Raw genomic sequence first — 18,355 nt, forward strand, 5'->3', positions numbered from 1 at the left:
AAAAAAGTAATTTGTTAATGAAAACAATCAAATTCATAGTTCGCTGTGCATCAGGATTTAAACCGCATTTGTCAAGGGAGAATGAAACTTCTTACACTAACATTGTGAAAATAGGACTTTATAATGTTCAATCTTTCTCTTTTTGTACTTAACTGAACAATTTTTCAGATGAGGGAATGCAGTAAATGAATAATCATTTTTAGGTCTTACTAGGTGGTTCTGAGCACAGGACAGTATTAGAATTGCACTTGCACTGTGAGAAAAAGAGGTGAAAAAGGATTTTAATGAGCTAATAACTATACTGAATCACTTAGGGATAAAGGTCCATTGAGATTTAAAAGTAATTTACTGAAGTCTGGATCTTGTAGCTACATACAGCAGCATTTGTCATCACATGACAAATGCTGAATTAGATACTATATCACTCAAGATACATGTTTAAATAGAATCAGATCTAAATACTTGGTGCTTCCAGGCAACATTCAGATCTAAGATGGGTAAATTCTAACCCGGATATGGCCATAAATACTGAAATCCTAATGCTAGTGCTTCCTGTCCTCTTCCCATTAGGAATTATCAAATTTTTCAGGTGCTCAGTAGTGCTGCTGTTGATTAAGTGGCTGTTCTTTGAGAACTCACAACTGTTCTTCAAGTCTTTACAACCGGTATATAACTTGAGAGTTGCAGGTTAGCATCCTGAGTTTCAGATATCCTTTCATCTGCATAAGGCATCACCCTACCACTGGGAAAGCAGCTTCAGTTTGGGGTTTTTTTTACAGACCCTGTACTCCCTTCTCCCAGCAGATGGTAAAAGTGCTTGTGGTGCTATGTTCTGACACAGGCTGGGGTACTGATATGGATTAAAACTAACCAAGTGGAAAAGAAGATGCTTTAACCCAAATACAGTTTTCTGTGTAGCTGTACAGATGCTTCCACCAGCACATGATGGGGTAATCCATGAGGTTTTGGAGGAGGGCAGTGCTGGATGATAATGCTAGGTCCGAGTTTTTACAAAGCGACAGCCTTAGGATGTTGTGTTGACACAAATATAGGTGGTACTGCTCTGCAAAATAGGTCAGGGAACCAAACTGACTTAAATAGACTGCAGAAAGAGTCAGTCAGATCACTGTTTTAATGTGTTTCACAGAACAGCTCCAAAAGTGGTTGTGCTTCTGCAATCAAGGAAGCAGACAGAATGGAGACAGGAAAAGGTGATGTGTGAGCTGAAATGAACGACCCAGGGTAGGTGGATATCTTAAACCTCTACTGCTGCAAAAGACTTTGTATAATGCAATGATGGCTTTGCTAATGTCATTCATGGTCTTCAAGATTTGAGTTAATTTTTGGTTTCTGGAAGTCTCCTGATATGAAAATGTTAAGGCTTTTTATATGGCTTATTTATGGAAAAAAGTGTCCAAATCAGCACACAGTAGCTTTCTGTGTGATAATCTTTAAAATTATTTGAAAGGAACAAACCTGTTCTCCTTTGGGTTCTGTGTAAGAATTCAAGTGCTGTTCATGAGCATCTCCACTCCCACTGAATATGCTGAGATTTGATTCTAGATGATACTTGTACTCAAGTGCTAAAGATGCAGGTATAAAATACCTTATGCTTTACAGTACTCTAAACTAGCTATTTTATAATTTTTAGCTTCAGTTACAAGGCCAGACCTAGATCATATCCCCAATTCCAGCAGTATGTTATCAACTACACAGGTTTTATTGCACTTAAGGTTCTTGCCACTAGAGACTGTCTTCTGCCTTTCATGAATGGGGTAGGAAAATTAAAGAAAGAGTTTATTTTTTTGTTGTAAAGGCTATTTTGAGTGTTTTTATACTTGCTAGTTCTTAGGCCATAAACAGAAATTACTATTTTAAATTATTCATCACAGAATCACAATTAGATCTAAATCCTTGATATCTTTATGAAGAATTCTGTGTTGTTCAGGTTGGACTTTTACTCCCCCACCCCCCAACAGACAGGTGAGAATCCTCTCTGAAAGTATGGGGTGATGTAAAAAACCTGTTGCTATTTTACTGCCCTACGTACATGCAAGGTAAGTGTAGGCAGAGCTGGCTTGGGGCGCTACAGCACGTGATACTGAGGCTAGGCAGGGCAGTCCCTGAGAAACTAATCTGCTTGGCTGGACTTAGAGGAGGTCTTGGCCATGTAAGAACTGCCTCAGCTTTTGGTAGACTCAGGTGTGTAGCAGCAGAAAAGTGCTTGGGAGACTCTTCGTCCAACTCTGTCCCCATCCCATGTTATAGCAGTGTACTTTATCATGAACTGTAGTAACTGCCATAGTCAATGGGAAAGGAACAATGCAAATGAAACAAATGACTGTGAAATGAATCACCTTTGTGATCTAAATACTTCCAAGTTGAGAAACGTTTGTGATTAAATGAAGCCTTGAATTGTGTACTTGTTTTCTGAACACTTTCAAAACAAACTAACAACTGTAAAGATCTGGTATAACAGAAATACATTTTCTTATGAAGCAATGGGCATTATGGATAGCTGTTCCTGTAGCACAGGGGGCCATGCAGCTTCTATTGCATTGTGTCCTGCTGGGATAGATGTTTGTAAATGCTGTTTTCTATCTGAGAAGTTCAGACAGTGCAATGTAATACATGTGCTGTGAATATCACATGCTAGTGATCTGGGGAATTGTCCCAGAGCTGTGTTGCTAACTACTATGTGACCAATAAGTCCCATACACTCCTGCTGTGCCACAGCTTTTGCAGGACGTCTGGCAGCTCTGTAGAGACAACTGTCAGTGCTCCAACTAGTCTGTTTGATGGCTGGAAAAGTAGAACAAATGCTCTGCACTGATGGGAGATAATAGCAGTGAGGGAGAGGAGAATGCTAATGTCCCTAAGGAAACCCACAGTGGTGTGCACCAGTCCACGTTCTCTGGTTTTGTTTCTGAAGGCCTGCACTTCACACTCCAAGCACTGCCGTCTTTGCATCTAAAAGCTTGAAAAGTAGCTTCATTATTTTCTTTTAGCTACACTGAGCTTGCTGCTTCCCTTCCAATGTCAGCACCTTTGAAAATGAAGCTGTTTGCTGAGGTATTTATATATCCATTTGTGTATCTATGCTTAGGTGCTTGCATTGAAAATGCTTACCAAAAAATACTAATTAGTACTGGCAGTTCCGTGCTTGCTGCCCCATGGTTTGGAATATTAAGTGTGGAAGTCTAATAGAGGAGAATGTAAACATAACTTCAGTGTCTTTTGCTAATGTTTCTAAATAATATTTCAGATGTAGGCAGCTTGAGTGGTAGACTGCTTTATGATTACTGTGATTTAAGTAAACAAAGTCCTATTGACACTATTGACTCTGGCTTCATTCCAAAAAAACCTGCTAAAGTCTATCACATTGAGAATATGTTAATTGGAGTTCCTGAATTTCCATTTATGAAAGGAACCTAACAGCCTGGATAGAACCATTATATTTTGTAGCAAAATTTAGAACTGTCATCTTATCGTGGCTGTAATTATCCAGTGACTTTTGAACAGAGTGGTGTGTCTGCTTTCCCAACAATAAAATGTTTTCTATTCTCTCCGTAAAATGGCACTTACAGCTACAGCTTTGTGCAGATTTCTGTGCTTGAAAGGCATGAACAATCTTAATTGAATTTAGATACCATTCAATAATTCTTGGAGTTTTATTTGGTTTTGAGCAGGTTCAAACTAAGGATTTACATGAGATTCTTCTTTACATTACACCTGATGGATAAGCTTATATTTGGATTGTACCTGGTGAAATAAATTTACATGCTCTCGAAATAAAATTATTTCTGCTAGTGACATGGAGGGCTTTGTCACTTTCAAATTGGAGGACATGTTTGCATTAATTCTTCAGTAGGCATTGTCTCTGAGCACTACTGTACAGCTCAGGTTGCAGAGAGCTTGCAGAATGCTGCCTTACTGCAATTTCAAAAACCATGGAACATGACCACCACTTCTAGCTTGCTTAGTGTAAAAATTTCTTGTAAGTGCCTATGTGCAATGCTTACCAGAATTCCCCCCCTGATATGTGCTGGAGTACCTAGGCACGTTATGAATTAAAGATGAAGGAAAAAGACATAATTCTGAATTTTGTTGCACTGTATAAACTGAAATCAAACTCTTCATGGTTTTTGAAAGTATTTTTTGTTTCAATACTGTGCATGTTTCAAATCAGAAAGAGTCGCCTTCTTTCCTTTTGCATGAAAGGCAGGGGGTCTAGGACATTTTAATAGCTTTCATATCCTACTCTGCAAATATATTATTGCAGCACAATAGTTTCTTTGCATGAGAATTGCTTAAATGATTCAAAATGGATTGAAAAATATATTTCAAGTTTTAATTTTATGCACAGAACATTAATGAGCAGTGCCCCTTAGAGACTTGCTGTCAGTTTAACATATTCACAATAATCTCAACACAGATGTTATTCCATCTAAATCCTTTTAGAGGGAAGAAACTAGTAATTTTTCCTTGGAGAACGTCAGAAAATGTGTTATTGTTGAAATTACATTTTGATCCCAGAATGCTGTGTAAAATATCATTGCTAGGAAGAATAAGTAGCACATTGTTTGAGGTAAAATGCATGTGAAACTTTTTTGAGCCTCCTGTAAATTTTAAAACAAGTGAACGTTTTGTGCGTCCCATGCAATTTTGCTTCCCTTGAGGGTGATTGTAGGCAATGATGGATATCAGCATCTAATTGTCTTCTAATTTAAGAGGGTATTTGTTATTAGTTCAGATTTCTCTATTTGCAGCTGTCATGTGATGAAGTTATTGTCTTTCAGATACATTTTCCCATGCATACTCTGAGCACATGCATTAAACTACTTACTAGAAAGAAATTACATACTTACAATAACAGTTTTTGTTGGAAAATACTTAAAGTACTCTGTTTTGTGTTCTGTGATATGCCCATGTTTTGTTTTTTCTATTTGGTGCACTCATGTTGTACTCTGCTTGCTCTTATATATATTTTGAAATATCTTCTTTTTTTTTTTTGTGCTAGACTAGCCTTACCTGAGTACAGCTTTGACAGTGAAGTTATGTTAATACTATAAAAATTGTAAGGTTGTAAATACATTGTAAATATGTTGCTCAGTATTGAAGGAACTCTTTCTATTCCACTTATTCTTAACCAAGGTTGGTCTTCAGTGGAGAAGCTGTAACTAGTGCCCTGTATAGACCCCAGCCATACGTGAGTGACACATAGGTAATGTGAAAGAGTGTGTAGGAAAGTGTGGGCTGACTCAACACAATGGTTCTGCAATTTTCCCAGGTCTGAGAAGTCTTCTGGGACCGCATAAATACAAGAATAATACTTCTAGTTGTTGATAGTGGAGCACGTAGTGCATCATCAGATCTATGCAAAGATAGCTGGTTAGAATAAATCCCATCAGATTTTTCAGAAGTTTTTTGGAGGAGGAAAGGGGTGAAAGATGGGGGTGTGCAGTTCATCAGTTACAAAATGCAGAAGGAGAATTACCAGTTCCAGTCAAAGAAGCGTTCCAGCCCCTTCTTGGGAAAGAACTGCAGCTCCCACAGCCATTTTCAGGGGACTATTGACAGTAATACAAGTTGCAGTTTTGTAACATTTAAAGTGAGATCTCTGTTTCAAGGCTGATGTCTATTTTATGAGCCTTGATGCACAAAATGGCAGGGGATGATGACTTGCTGAAACTTCAGGACAGTGCAATGGAATATCCTTTATGGAAATGTATTTATTTTGCAAAAACAGGTATTTTGATGTGAAATAGCTGTTCATTTCTCCACTCTGCTGTTAAAAATGCTAAAGGGAAAATGACTGTTAGTATGATGATATACAATAGCTATGAAAATGTAAGCAAACAAAAAAGATAAAATATCCAAACACAACTTAAATAGAATGTTATTTAAAGTTAAAAATGAACTAGAAGCCAATTCAAATGTAAAGGTAACTTATATAATACTACCACTACATTTTTCAAACTACTAATGCATTTTTGTTTGAACTTGTAAATGTAAAATTTTGACATGTATTTAAATATTAATAGAAGCTTGTTCTAGATAGACAAATATAAAATATTCTTTTGCATTTTTAAAGAACAAGGAACACAATTAATTTGCCTACTCTTGTAGCAGATTGATTTAAGTGTGTATTAAAGCCAGTAAAGGTACATACCACTTGCTTTGGGCTTACTTTATAGTGTTTGATAGATTTGTCTCTATTGGTTACACTTACTTCATCTTTTGTTTAATTTTTGTGTGGTTGAAAAGATTTGTATATGGAACTTGATACATAGTAATTATTTCTAAACAAATATGAAAATGTTTCTACTCTTTAAATCTTCTTTTTTGTATCAATGAAATATATAAAAATTCCCAGCATTCCTTAAATTGTTTGTTTTTAGAGGTGGAGATTGTTTTTTAAAAAAGAAAAAACAACAAAAGTCATAAGAAGTGGAAAATGGCAAACATTGGAATGTTTTTTCTTTTTCTTAATGACCTCTCTGTAAATAATTTTAAAACTGTCAACAAAACATGCTTACATAATTGCTGGCATTATTAAAACCACAAGTAATTAGGAAGCTGTAATCAGAAAGTAAGTAAAACACCAACTGGATGTATATTCAACATTTCCAATAGAAAAGTATTAAAATGACATCTTGGCATCCATAAGAAGCTTAAGACTGTTGATAAAATCTTTTTCCAGCACATGTCTATAGATTATGAATACAATTAATATATTGCAAGTATGAGGAAATCTCAATTATTTCTAGGAGCATTCTACACTGCTTTGCTATTAAGACCTACAATAGCAATGTACTGGCCATATCTCTCTCTTTACCAGCCCACTCTGATAGCTGTGGAGTTACACTGAGGTAACAACAGAGCAAGAAGTTCAAGACATTTACTGCAGTGAAGCAGATTCTATGTTCAGGCAGTGAAATGTGTGCAGTGGTGAAGTTAAAATGACATGCTGTATTTACTGAGCTGTTGGCTGAGAATGGTGAAGGCTTGGGGCTTTGGATCTGTTAATGCACTGTCATGATAGTAAACATCTATGCAGAATGCTTCACTCCCTGTGAAATTCACTAAAAATGGAATTAAAATAATCTCTGACTGGTGAATTCACCAGTGAAAAAGATCAAGCTTTCAGTAACAGCTGCATGACTTCTCTAGGTTTTTATGGGTATTACTAGTGTGACTTTTGCTAGGTTTGATAATGTTAGCTTAAAACTTGCAGGTACTTTGAAAGATTGAACATGTTATAAGTGAAAAAAATTACATCAGTAAACATAGAAATAATTCTAACATGCAAAGTTTCCTTTATATCTTTGTTTTTACAGGCAGACCACAATCTTATGTAAAATTTGTGACCTGCAAGAAGAGTTCAAGCTGCTAGGGCCTCCTGATCATGCCTGTTGTTCTCAGTGTGATTTAAACAAATCTATAGGTTTCCTGGGTTTTGACTGTAGTGGGAGAGCAGTGGCAGGGTCTTTTACAAATACCCCTGGTGATGCCAGAATGGAACATCAATGATATGGGTATCTCATCTCCTTTTTCTTCTGTTGGCTTTCATTAATTAGTGAACAGTTCTGATGGCTTCCAACCTTCCTGGAATTCTAGCGATTCTGAAAGATATTTTGCTGCTCTCATACCGTTTATATTTGCTTCACATCTGAAATATTTATTTGTGCTCACAGCAGCTAGTAATGCTGTCTGAAGGAGAGAGGTTTTGGCATGTCCAGAACTGTGCTGAGACATCTTGATTTCTGGGGCAGCATATAAAATTGCTCCCCTGCTGAAAGGTGGGCCCCACACAGGAAGGGTCTAGTTCTGGCATTGCAATGGTGTTAGGCTGTAGTCTTGCACCGGGTCCATTTCTCTTGTTGATGCAAACTCATCTGCCACTTGGCAAGCACTTCTCAATCTTCCCTGTTTCAACATCTGGGAATGTTGCCGTTCCATACATTGACTTAATCTAAATCTTCCCTAAAAAACGCACCTCTTAACTTACTAGAGAAACTAAAATTTCTGTAGATTTGATAGATGAACTGAGAGCAATTTCTCTACCCCATGAAGCCATTGAGCCTATTCTGTGAAATTAAAAACATTTTTTTCTAGCTTCTAAATCTATAAAGCATTCTTTTAAAGTGACCATTTTCAGTGTTTTAACAATATGAATTTAGGTAGCCAATTTTATGCTGTGTTTTTACTTTACACAATAAAAAGCCTTATATAAGTACAGTCTGATATAGGAAGTTCAAGCATAATCACCTGCAGCATGTAAACCTCTATAGTCCTTAAAGAGGGAATATTTATTGTGGGTAGAGTGCCTCTAGGAGACCTCCATACTGCCTGAGTTGATTTATGTAGGACTAAGCAGCCTTTTGGCCTTATGCTAACCTTTTCAGGCAGCAAACTAAGGATCTAAGACAAAATTGAACACTATATATTGCTGTCTGTGGAACTGCTGGTGACAGGAGACGTTTCATCCCATGGAATTAAAATGTTGTAATTCATAGGCTAAATTTTATATGTAACCTCCAGAGGGCCTCTGAACCACTAAAAAGAGACCATGGAACCAAATGAATCTGCTCATGTGTAATAGAGGAGTAGGAATTGCCGATGCCCTGCTGTGTTACATTGTCTGTCTTCACTGCTTCCTTATCAGATTCTAAGCCAGAGTGTAGCTTCAAGAAGTAAAGCTGGTATCTGGATTGTTTTTTTTCAGTACATCTTAACCGCTTTTGTTGGGCTGATGCGATTTTTATTACCTTACATAAATTTAAATTTTACAATAATATACTTATGAAATGAAGTGTTTCTTTGTCTATCCACTAATAAACCTACTGAATTCTTATTTTGGTCTGGGAGCAGGGCATAGTTTGAGCAGCTTAAATGATGGGAAACAAAATAGGTAAATCATTAGTAATGTTATGGGGAAAAGCTATCATGTATAGCGGGCTCAATTTATACTCCCAAGAGAAAGCATTGGAAGCAAAATTGTATTTAAATTCCCTTGGAAAATGGTTAATTGTCCCTGTGCTGTGAGGTCTTCCCAGAGAGGACTAATGTCTTATGCTGAGAAGGCAGTAAATTTTTGCACTGTTTTGGTCCCAGATACTGAAAGGTGATTTCCTCTGTGCCGAAGGAAAATGTTTTCCCTCTCATGGTAAAAATGTCCAAGTTATTTTCCCACAGCTAGCCACAACTTTAGTTCTGCAAGGTCAGCTTCCTGAAATCTTCTGGTTTCCCCTCTAATCACTACAGCTATGTCTGAATCTCTCTACTTCTAAGCTTGAAGGGATCCTTCTGCTTCTAATATATGGACGGACACTCATATTAAGGAGATAGATGCTCACAGAAATAGTAATTTCTTCTCTATGTATTGTTAAGCCTTACTATCTAGAAAAAGTTTAGTCTTGTGGGAAGATGTTTTCTGCAAAAGCATGATGATTTTATTTATAATAACTCAAGGAAACAAAAAAGCCCTTTCTAGCTATGTGAAATGGCCATGTACATCTCAAAAAATTCCATTGTGTTTCTGCATTGTGCAAAGTAGAGTGTGATTTTAGCGATTATTGTTAGCTCTGTACCTTACTGCTGATAAAACTGTAGGTTGGTCTGTGATTGTCTATGGAATGATGTGCTGTGAAAGATGCTTCTCTTCAAAAATGTTCTTGATATTAATGTCTGGAAAACTGTTGGGATAAGCCTTTGCTTGGAGAATGAAATTCAGTTCCTCAATAGAATACAAAGCCCTGCCTGGAGAATGAAATTCTGTTTCTCTGTAGAATACAAAGAGAAATAAATGCGTTCAGCAGCAATCTGTTTTTTTAATAGTAGCTGTGGGAGGTCATGGGATTTAAAATATTTACACTGTCATACTTACAAAATACAACGAACCTAGACATACTCAGTTGCATTCAAAAGGCTCAATATTTAGACATATGCTCTATAGGTAATGTTGCCATAGTGAAGAATGGTTGTACAGTGACTGTAGTAGAAAAAAAAATGCATAAATCAATTCAGTATTGGGAAAAGATAGGATGTTGGTATTGAATTTAGGTTAGGATTTTGTTGGTTTTGTTTATCCTGAAAGTAAAAGGTATTTTTTCATTACAAATTTGGAAAAAAGGCTTATTGTTTTCAATTATTTTATTCAAGGTTTGGCAGCTTTCTTTTCAGATCTGCTGCTCCTTATGTAAACTGCACCTTTAAACATAACCTGAACAGGTTCTTTCCTGTAAGGAAAATGAATGTTTAACTAGGTGCTGTAACAAGATATATGCAATAAAAAGGCAAATGATGAAGCATCTTAATGTAGCTATAAACTTTGGCTTAATAGATCTTTGACTAACCCAGGTTATGGCATATAATTTAACACATATGTATCCCAATTCAATGAAAACCTCTTTCAGTAGCATATCAAATAGTACCCACTCATGCAGGCTTTCACATTAAAGTAATTGTGGGGGAGGGGTGAACTATAAGAACAGAAAGAAAGTTTACTCTTCCTCTTTGTAGTGAAAACAAATGTGTTTTTCTCCAGAATCTGCCAAGCCTGTGTTTTAATGATTTAACAGATGGAGTTGGCACATGTGAACCTGGAAGATGCATCTGTCTGATTTTTCCAGTCTGAGGATTTTTTAACTGCATTAATGGCACAGACGATGGTAAAATATCACCTCCCCAGGCTGCTTTGCTCTCCTAACACATAATGTCTTTTAAGGAAAAAAAGTGATAGGAGACTGGGGTGAGGAAAAGGCCAGAGAAATGAGGATTTGAAAAGTTTAATATTTTCTGTCCTCACTGCATTAGGATTTTAAGCCTTTCATTTTGAATTTTGTGTGTGTGGTGTGGAAACAAATTCTACACAGGCAGCATTGTCTGTGATCTCAGGGTTCTGTTAATTAATTGCTCTAGATAAACACCATTTAAATCAGGAGACCAATGACCACTAGTGTTTTGTCCTTAGTCATTTAAATGACTGAGTGTTGCATTTCCAATTTGATAATTTTACTTTTTTGCTAGTTCTTGCAAAGGTTCTGCTCAGTTATGACTTAAGATTTAGCAGTCTCATTTAGTCACTTGTACCTGTTCATTCAAGCAGGCATGCAGATGCTTAACTGTTTTAACTGTTTGGAATGAGGGCCCTAATTTGAATTTCTTTATTTTAGAGTGGAATCCTTAGCAGTCACCTGGACTTTCTACTGAAATCGATGATATGACTACCTGTGTAAAGATCCTAAAGACTATTGGTTAAATGCCTCAGTAGTGCATAGGAGTGGACTAAATTACAGGCTCGTTATGCTTCTGTTCCTATGTGTTTCTGGTGATACCTCTGTAAGAAAGTCCCTCTTCTGAGGGAAGTATTGTCCAAGGGCCAGATCAGTACTTACTCATGAAGCTATCCAGCTGGTCATACTAATATTACATATAAGTGCTTGCTAGGATATGGAAGGGCTCCTCATTCTGTTTCTAAACAAAAATGTGATAAAATGAAATTAATCTACAGTGGGCTGTGTACCGTCCACTACTTGCTTTAACAGCACCATACTTTCTGGTTCACTTCAGCTTTACCTTACTACTGCTAAGAAAGAAGATGATGTAAAGAGGAACAACTCTCATTTTTAATGAAATTAGCACAGATTTTCTGTCCAACACACTGAAAAATTTTAAAATGACAATGGAAAGGGCACCAAAACTATTGCAAATGCTCTAGAGCTTTTTTTTTGCTGGAGGGAAAGGTCTAGTCATACAGCTGTGCATCAGAAATGACTGCAGTCACATGCTTCACTTAATCAAAGACAGATACACAGATAACACAATAGGATTTACTAATTGGTCTAATGAGACATAGTACCTCTGTCTATGAACTTTGCCTTGACAATATTATGAGATGATTATGGCTAAAACAGCAATACCGAAGATGTACAGTTACATATGTTTGCACTTTAGAAAATCTATTTGAAGTTGGTGCAGATGCCCCACCTTTGCTTCCTGGTGAAAGGTGAACTCTTATCACGAGGGAAGTGGAGCCTTATGGTTCTACAGCTATCTTGTCTGCTTTCTTCCATTATCATCCATCTCTGTAGTACTCCAGTCTTGATGCCACAGACCTGCTTGAGACTTGAATTATTGAGACTCATTTTTAAGTAAACTTACTTGTTGAGACTACTTTTCAATTTCCTGGTATTTTGTATAGTTTACACTGTCTAGTTTTACATGTCTAGAAATGAGATATGTGTCAGTACATTCCACTTGCTCTAGGCTATCAACAGTCATAGGATTCCCCACCCTTTGGAGGTGCCTGTTTCATTTGAGAGCAACAGCTTAGGCAGTCAGCTTCAAGGAAATGCATAACTTCTGGTTGAAGTTAGGTGTGTTTAACAGTACTTTTGCTATCTATCATGTTAAAGAAGGACATAAATAGGAGGGTTTCAAAATGCCCTCGCACAGTTATAAAAAAAAAGATGAGCCAGTGCAGAATCAAACACACTTATTTCAATAGCCTTATCCTGATTCATGTAGATATAAACAGAAGAAGAATAAGTCTCTTCATTTTTAGTGAATCAGAGAAGAGTGCTAAGAAACTTCTTTCTTCAGAAGCACTTAAGTCCTGGAAAGAAGGTGCCCATTTTCTGTAAACCTAGGACACTGAAAATATCATTGCATTAACCATAGCAAATATCACTAGAACTGTTTGTTTTCTTAATGCCCTTTTGTATTTTAACAAATGGTTGTAATAATTTTCTTCACAGTTTTAGGGTTTGATTAATTGGTTCATTGTGTTCTTTCTTCAGAAGAAAACGTGTTACTGATATCCCTTGGTATGAGTGGCATATGGGTTCTAGCTGAAATGGTAGAATGTCCTTTAATTTAGCAAAACAAAAATATGCTTGGCACTCTGTTTTCCTTTGCTACTATTCCAGCCAAATTTCATTTTCAAGAGTGATGTGGCTTTTTTGTCATTGACTATGGTGACAGTACTTCATCTGGATGAGATTCTTCATGCTTGTGAGGTGTGGTCCACAGGGTACTAACAATATCGAGAAAGGTGACATTTTTCTTGCGCTGTTCTCTTCTGCCAAAGTTTTTAATGTTGCAGCTCAAGTGAGCCAACAAGCAGAAAAGGTTGGAAATACCTGAAAACATGAAGATGAATTCTTTCCTTCCTTTCTATGTTTTTCTTTCAAGATTTCTGGTAGGTATTTTTCTTTTAAAAATTCTGGGGTTTTTTTAAGATCATCTTACAAAACACTCTAAGGTAAAATCTGTGCTAAGGTAGATGCCTTTGAAATGCAGCAATGGAAATTATATACTCTCCAGGATTCAAACCATTTAACAAACTGGATGATTCCAAAGTGCTTATACATGCTTTATGTGAGAAGACATCCACTAAGACCATTTCAAACCAAAACCTTTTCTCTACACATTGAACCCTATTATGAATGGACATGATACTTTTTGGTTTGTATCATGCTAACTGTTTATTCCCTGTGTGCTTGTCAAAGCACTATTAATTATGGGTGATCATTTTAGGAACCTTTTGAATGACATGTACACTTACCTCTCCAACAAATTACAAATTGCAAGTGTGTTTCAAGTTCAGGAATTTTTATTAGCTTTTAGTTCCTTCTTCCATTATTTTTGTTCTGGACAATGATATGTAGCATACTTTATTCATTTACATTGATGGTAGAAAGAGGAAAAACGTGCCCTCTCCTTAAAGGTAATGCTCACTCAAAGTCCATTCCCTGCCAAGCAGCTGTAACTCAAACTCTGGTTACAGTAACAGTTGCAGTGCTTGTTGCATCTTCATAGGCACTAGACGTTTTGATCTACTCTAGTACTGTCTCCATTATGATATTAGGAACTAAAAACCATGTGAATATAACTAAGTTGCTCAGCAGTCTTTTTTTCTTGTCAAGACTCCATTTGAAAGGCTAGGTACACCAGAAATGCTGGATTTATAGGACAGAATGACAGAACAGATACAAATGTGAGAAATTTTTGATGAACAACTTATAAATAAATGTCACGGAATGAAACCATTACAGAACTTGGAATTTTTCTAATTCCATTGTCCATGAAAGTCAATGAGACTTTATATCGATAAAGCCATACGTATCTTCTGCATCTTATATAGTAGATCAACTGTAGCTTTCTGTGTAACAGATTAATTCCATCCTTAAGAGAAAAGAATTTCTCCATTATTAAGGCAAGTTCTCATTTAAAAATATTAGCTGCATCATGCAAGCAAAGTACAGAATGTACACATTAAATGTCCAGTCTAAGAAAGATGGAGTTAAAAACTGCATAGAGTACAGGTGTCTGCCTCCTAGCTCTAAATTGTCTTGTTTGGAACTTATAAGCATGACATGTCAACACCTGCAAGCTGTTGTGCTCAATGCTGTTAATTCCTAGAAAATAAATCAAAGCTAATATTGAATGTACCATAAACCAAAAAAATAATGAGGATATTTTTATACTGGCAATCATGATTATTGGTAATTCTTACCATTAAGACTTCTTTACAGGTTTTTTCTTCTTCTGTGTCCTGTATAAGGAGAGGGTCCATTGAAAATTTTAAGAACCTTCTGAGAGAACGTGAATCTGTATTGGTGTATATGTGCATATGTTGGCAGTGGTTGTTGAGAAACTGTTTGTACTCAAGCATGGATTTAGATTTTTTAGTAATCTGTTTATTAATTTTTTCCAAGGAATAGAACAATTTGTGCAGAAAAAGAAAAGGTTAGTCAGTGTGCAAATATAACCACCAGCTTCCACGATCTTAGAAACCTTCAGTTATTTAACAAACTAATTAGAATGATGACTTGGCAAAAACAAGTTTAAAGTGAATTAAGGTGATGCCCCATATATAGCCCATTTTATAGTATTTTTTTAGAAAACAGCTTACATCACCTTTAAAGTAATCTGTGACTCAGGAATTAAAATATAAAAAGTAATAAAAATTTGTAAAACAGGTGTCTTGGTTTCATCTGGGATAGAGTTAATTTTTTCCATAGTAGCTGGTATGGGGCTGTGTTTTGGATCTGTGCTGGAAGCAGCGTTGATAACCCAGGGATGGGTTGGGTCCTGCTCAGCAGGGCTTTCACAGAGCCAAGGACTTTGTTCCTCACCCCACCCCACCAGCAAGCGGCTGGGGGGGCACAAGGAGCTGGGAGGGGACACGGCTGGGGGAGCTGACCCCAACTGACCCCAGGGGTATCCCACACCGTATGACGTCATGCCCAGCATATAAAGCTGGGGGAAGAAGAAGGAAGGGGGGGACATTGGGAGTTGATGGCGTTTGTCTTCCCAAGTTACTGTTAGGCGAGATGGAGCCCTGCTGTCCTGGGGGTGGCTGAGCACCCACCTGCCCATGGGAGTACTGTATAGTACTGATAATCAATAACAAATAAATGAGGCACTCAGTCTCCCAGTCCTCACACTCCCTACAGCTGGAGTGTTTGTAGTTTCTTGTTCTAGCAGCCAGGTTATAGTCAGCCACAGCAGCTTACTCCAAATGAAAGATTTTTGTTGTCTTTTTGTTGTCTTGGCAGAGTGGGCCAGGTAATCCTCAGCATAAGATTTTTTTGTCGTAGGAAATGAGGTTTTCTTTTAAATAGTGTGGTATTTATAGTCAAAAACTATTGTCTGTGATAGCTTTGGCAATTGACACCAATGCAACATAAACCTAGTTTGCATCATTTTTTATAAAAGTATATTAAAACACAGGCACTCGGACTGGAAATGCCTTAGCTCACATAAGATGCTAGTAGAAGAATATAAGAGGGCCAGACCAACCCAATCTATGAAGAAGTCTTTCATCAGTAATTTGAATAAGATTGTCTTTCACTGTAATCAACAAGCAAAAGAAGAGAGTCAGCTGAAGCTTTTAGTAATAAACTGTAAGTGATGTAAGAGAAATGAACATCTCTTTCATCATGACAATTTTGGTTGCCATCTCTGTAGTGCTAAATGCTCTGAGAGAAGATAAATACTCTCTGCAGCACAAAGTGTGACTGAGTGCCTTTAAGGAATAGAAAGTGCTAAATGACCTTTCATCGCTTTAATCACTTGACTGGGTAGAAAAATTTTTAATGAAGGTCATACAACTGGGAAAATATCATAGATGATAGTGTAAGTGGCACATTCTTGACTCTTACATGCTCCTCTTGATTAGGGTCTTTTCGGAAAAGTGTTCTTTGCAACCAGTGTCTTTTTCTTTGGCAGGTAATACTTTAGCACAGTAATGGTAACAGAATCCTAATGAACTATGTGGTGTCAGATGGCGAAGACTGGTGATTCTTTAAAGCAATGATTTGTGTAAGAAATTAGAATTTAAAGACTTTCTCTGTGTTGATTGTTTTTATAATTTTGTTTGAATGCCTTTAATCCAGTTCCCACTGTATAAAATAAATCACTGGTATAATTACTAGTGCTTCTAAAGGCTGGTTGTAGCCTTTAGAAATTGGGCCAGAGAAAATAGTCAGTTTGACTGTACACTGCTTTTTGAAAATGTAGTGTCTTTGTTGGATTTCCTTGTGAAGTATTCAGCAACTGTAATCCAGTTACATCTAGACCTTACACATATGTTACTTATCCCTATAATGAAAATAATGACAAAAATTATCCCTTATAATGACAGTAAGGAGCCTTCTGGGTGATTTTTTTTTTTTTTTGTGCGGCATGAATTGGGTGATTCTCTGGTCCCCATTTAAAACAAGGGAATTGTCTACTACTGTTAAGAAGATGATAACCAAGAGTAAAAGATAAATTGTGGGTTAAATATTCAAGAGTAAGAGATCTGTGGCAAGATGAAACTCAGTTTTCAGAGATGGTTGAGCTTGGTTTTGTTGAACTCTGCAACTAGAAATACTGGGGATCATAGTGCTGAGCCTACATTGTCTGCTGGTGCTCCCTTCCAACTGTGCTTGCCTGGGCATACTGACATGTGTCAGTGTTGGCAATTTCTGAATTTGTGTCTAGTTCTATGGTACATATGTGCCTGTACTCTCCCTATGGCCCGCTATTTTCTGGTATTCTCAGGACTCAGTTTTACATTTACTCTAGCTCATTTCACAAGATTATCTTTACATATACTTTAAGACTCCTTATACTGTAATTTGAGAGTTGCTTTGTTGTTCCTTTTCTAATTGGTGCAATGAAAGCAGTCTACGGAGACATCAATATTAAACATCAGAAGCCAGTTTTCTAAGTAGAGCATGCATCTGATGAACCACATGAGAGAGTTGCAGGGAAATAGGTCTATGCTGGCATTAAAAAATAAAAACAGCCCGCCTTGTTTGAACAGAGACAAATGAAACATTTGCATCCTTGGTAATTTGGATGCTGGCAAAAAAGCCTTGTTTGTCAGTCCTTTGACTTCAGATGCTGTCATATAATTTTCCCTTGGAAGAATATGTACGAAAGAAAAAGGAAGGCAAAGTATGTTTATTATTTCTTTACATGTTGTGATTTGTTATTCAGACACATCACATTGTTATGCTACACAATGCAATACCATGAAGTGTGATAGGTCTTGAAAGATGAAAATGTCTCTGTGGGACAATTACTCTCAGGATATTCATCTATCAGTTTGTATTGTGCCTTTCCAAGTCAAATCAGAGCAGCAGAAATCCCAACATCTGTGATGTGTGCTCTTACTTTTTACAAATCAGATACAAACACAAACAGTAGGAGTTCTGTTCCTAAGATGAAATATATAAGCTTTGTCATAGTGTCATTAATATTTTGTTTTCTTAGCACATGCTGACTGTTCCTCTGTGACGCTTGGGATTTGGGCTTCAGAGGAGCTTGTGCAAATGTTGCCTTCAGTTTCTGTGTTATGTAAATTCATTCCTTTTGCATCACTTCTTTTCCACTAAATTTTACTATCATTTGTAGTTTCCAGGGGACCCAGGCTGAAAGTAAAATGTGATTGGAGAAGTTAAGTTTCCATCTGATTCTGCACGAAAGGCATGTGTACATGTGAATTTTAGAGAATCAGCACAAAACCATAAGACCTTGAAATTCACTTAAGTAGGCCCGAGTCACATACTTGCACAAAGCTCTGTAGAATTTAGTGAAGTCTTTTTACTCTGTTTTTCACCTAATTTGGAAGTTTAATTACACTCATGAAACTGCTGAGGTTGTTACAATTCTCCATGTTTCTTTAGCTGCAGGTGAGGCAAGGGAAGATGGCAAAAAGTGTTCTGGTAAGGAGACTTCTACTTAATATGCTAAGAGATCTTCCTGTGTTTCTCCCATGATAGCTTGTCTGCTAGTTTACATTCCTGAGCTTCAAATATCACTCCAAGCTAGACATCTCTTGAAACCTGACCCATTT

Source organism: Egretta garzetta, unplaced genomic scaffold (assembly GCF_000687185.1).
Source record: "Egretta garzetta isolate BGI_Z169 unplaced genomic scaffold, ASM68718v1 scaffold188, whole genome shotgun sequence".
Taxonomy (NCBI): Eukaryota; Metazoa; Chordata; class Aves; order Pelecaniformes; family Ardeidae; genus Egretta; species Egretta garzetta.